This window comes from Mus caroli, chromosome 16, assembly GCF_900094665.2.
Source record: "Mus caroli chromosome 16, CAROLI_EIJ_v1.1, whole genome shotgun sequence".
NCBI lineage: Eukaryota > Metazoa > Chordata > Mammalia > Rodentia > Muridae > Mus > Mus caroli.
Window position 1 is genome coordinate 5,666,736 of NC_034585.1, and position 3,869 is coordinate 5,670,604.

Consider the following 3,869-nt stretch of genomic DNA (forward strand, 5'->3'; position numbering starts at 1 on the left):
GGATGGGGGGGGGCTGGAGAAGGAGACTGTCGCCTTCTGGCAGGAGGTGGGGAGGGACTTCTCCTTCTACTACGAGGGGAAGTCTCTTTTTGGAGCTTTCCAGGTGATGGAGAGGCACTCCGAGAAGGGGAATGTCTCTGCCACCTGCCTACCTCACCGTTCTTTACATGGGATCTTTTGGGCCACTCATCTTCAGATGAAGACTGCTAGTTCTGCCGTCAGTATTGTCTTCTCTGCTGCACAGAATCAGCTGCAGCCATTTTGCCACCTTTGTCTTCAGACTCAGACAACTCCACTTTTCTAGGCTTGGGTGCTGGAGAAGGTGACTCTCTTTTCTCAGTACCTTTATGTTTTGTCACTTTACCAGAGGTTCTTCCTGGAGACACAGAAACATGGCTTTTTCTTGTATGGTTTGACTGCTGGGGAGTTGGGGAATGGCAAGTTTTGGGTGGTGGAGTTGCTGGAGATGATGACTGGTGCCTTCACCATGGAGGACTTGCTGAAGGTGATAACCTACGCATTTACAGAGGAGAGCTGGATGTCCTCTTGGGAGGCTTCTTTGGTGGTGGCTGGGAACGACTTGAAGAGGACAACGAGCTACTTCCAGACAGGGATGGGAAAGAACGCCTCCTTTGTCTCCCTGGAGACCTACTCCTCCATGTGCCTTGGTGGAGGAGGCATTGGTCTTGGTGGAGTTCTTCGGGGAGATGGTCGTCGTCTTGGGCTTGGCTACCTTCTAGGAGAGTATGATCTTGATCCGTCTTGGTCTAGTATGAGAAGGTGATAGAGATCGAGTCTGAGACCGTGATTAGGAACGTGTAGCCTCCCTCAGCCCTGAAGCAGGCTGATTCAGACTTTGACCTTGCTGCCACTAAGAAGGAGATTACCTAGGGTGGAGCCTTCCGACCTAGATGGCTCTATTGTTCTGTCACCTGCCACTGCCCTCCTCCAAGACACTGCTACCTGCTGAGAGGCCCCTGAGATATTCCAGAGGCACATCCTATCCTGCATGTCGCCCGCAGGCTGGCTCCAGACACCAAGAATGGACTGGGGGGTGGGTGGGGGGTGGGTTCTCCCTTTATAAGCACAGTTTCTGAGTAAAATTGCCGGCCTTGATCAGGACCTTTGTCTTGGCTCCATTATCTCTCTCACTGTCTAAGTCTTTTTCAGCCCCAGCCTGCCTCCCAGGTGTACCTGGTTCAAGTAGGCCACGGGCGGATATACAACAGGACCATGACCGAGATCTTGATCAAGTCTTTTCCTTTTTGGAATTTTTTTTCTGGAGATGGTTCTTTGGGCTCTGGTACAGGCTCAGGTTTGGGAGCTTTCAAGATGTCACTTGTAGAGGTGGCCTCCTGTACTGAGGAGTCCTTCATCCTCATGGATGGCTCTGGGAGCTCTGGAGATTTCTCCTTTTCTGGGGCAGGGAAAGGACTCTGGCTCTTGGTTCTGTGATGGGGAAATCAAGAGTGACTGCACTTTCTCTCTCTCCTGACAGGGGAAGATCGTCTTCTAGGGGAAAGGAGATCTGGATTTGCATCTTCTTGGGCTGCGAGACCACTCCCTCTTCTCTCTGCTGCTTTCCTTTTCTTCCTTATCCCTCTTATCTTTATTTTCGTCTTGTTTTTTTCAGAGACGCCAATTTTTCTTGTTCAATTTGTCTCTGCTTTATCTCTTCCTTCTTCAAATCTAGGAAAGCAGAAGGGATTCCGGTGATATTTTCTGTGCACTTAACAGCAGGGCCACAGTTCTCCCATGAATTCTCTAGCATTCTTCCCATTCAAAAAATCCAGTCAGGTTGATTTGCATCATTTTGGAATCTGGGTTCTTTTTTTCTAGGCATTCTGCGAATTTCGACTGCTTGAGGAGTTTCTTCTCCAATTATTCTGCTCCGCACTTGTTCCCTGGAAGAATCCCATGTCCATCTTGCCACCTCTCTCCCTATCCCCACCATTGTAACTTCTCCTTCCAGTCTTGGAGAATAATTCTATTTTGAGTAGCCCAGTTACTTAGAATTTGTCTTACATAAGGTAAATGCACCATACGGGAAACCATGGGTTCTTTAAAATACTTCAAACCTATCATTTCTATAGGACGCCACTGTTTCATCATAATCATGATCTGCACCATTAGCATGCATGTGTTATATGATTACTGGAAAACAGATGGTGATTGTGTAATCCCAGTCCACCCCTCCTCTATCTCTGGCAGTGCAGTTGATTTGAGATTAACCTTTTCTTTTGAAACAGGTAGGTTCAGTTTTTCCTTTGACCTGTCACCCTCCATGGCCTCCTCCTCCTAGCTGTGTACCCAGATCCCCACTCACCCCAGGGTATGTGAGGACTGGAAATTGAAAGCACACGGCACCAGACATGGCCAAGTTCTTCCTTCTAGACCCATTTGTTTTCCTCTTTCCTGGGGGAACTCCAATTCTCTTGCTCAGTCATTGGGTCTGAGCCTTTTATTTTTCCCTTCTCCCCTGCTACTCACTCCCTAAGTTTTTCTATTTCTACCTGCAATTTTTCCAGTTGCACAGCCAACTCTGCAACCCTTTCAGAAATGAGAGAATAGAATGACTTTTTTGGTTTTCCCATTTTATCCATTTTTTTGTTCCTCAGGTCCCTCCATTTCCACTCACAATTGTTCCAATTGCTTTGCAACTCTCCCAAGTTTTTTTTTTTAATGGACTATAGACAAAGAAAAAACAGAAAATTATCTCTGTTAGCAAAGCATAGGATAGCCCAGTAGCAGTAGTCACAATATTCTTTTTGCTGATTTCCTGAAACAGAATATCCATCCCTTTCCCCCCTACTGTTTCCTCTATGGCATTTGAAATCAGACTTCCCATTCTGCCAAGCCCTACATTAGGCGCCACTTTTAAACTTCTGGTCGCTTTGTGGATTCCCCTTTCTCCAAAGTTATTACACCCTTCCAATCCCCAACACTAGTTAGGAGAGAAAAAAAGGCTAAAGGGCAAAAGGGGACTTTGATATCATTAACCTATTTATTGCTAATCAGCAGTGTTGAGTTCCTTGGGGCAAGTTTGATTGCCATCAGGATATCCAATTTCTTCTTGTCACTTTGTGCACGGCCACTTGATAAACCACCACAACAGCAACCAGTAACCAGTAGCAGCAGCCAGAAGAGCAGCAGCCACCACAGTCCCTCAGGGCTCTGGCATTTATATATGCTCTCAAGAGTTGCCAGAATTCCAAATGTCATACAATTGCAGAAACTATCTGCAGCTGGCAAAATCATGCCCCTGCTAGAGCATGAGGCAAATCATAGTCAGCTGCAGAGGGTAATCTAAAGCAGCCCCATACCCCACACCTGGGATTAAAATGAAAATATACTGTTAGAACATTTCTGTGCTTTTAAAAGAAACCAAAATTTTCACTACAGTTTTCCCCTTTTTCTTTTTTTTTTCCACGTGAATCTGATATTGTTCTTTCAAGTTCTATAAAGAATTATGTTGGAATTTTGATGGGGATTGCATTGAATCTATAGATTGCTTTTGGTAGGATGGTCATTTTTACTATATTAATCCCACTAATCCATGAGCATGGGAGATCTTTGTATCTTCTGATATCTTCTTCAATTTCTTTCCTCAACATCATGAAGCTTTTATCATACAAGTCTTTAATTGTTTGGCTAAAGTTACCTCAAGCTATTTTAAAAATTTGAGGGTATTATAAAATGTGTTGTTTTATTTCTTTATCTGTTTGTCATTTCTGTATAGGTTTTGTATCTTGCTACCTTGCTAAAAGTGTTTATTAGCTATAGGAGTTTTCTGGTGAATTTTTAGGGTCACTTGTGTATATTATCATATCATCTGAAAATAAAGATACTTTGAATTCTTTCCCAATTTG

General features: G+C 44.5%; 1 pseudogene; it reads right to left on the minus strand.

Annotated features, from left to right (window-relative positions):
- LOC110311990 overlaps positions 1-1,925 on the minus strand; it is a 42,800-nt pseudogene extending 40,875 nt beyond the window's left edge.
- Positions 1,926-3,869: the final 1,944 nt, after the last annotated feature.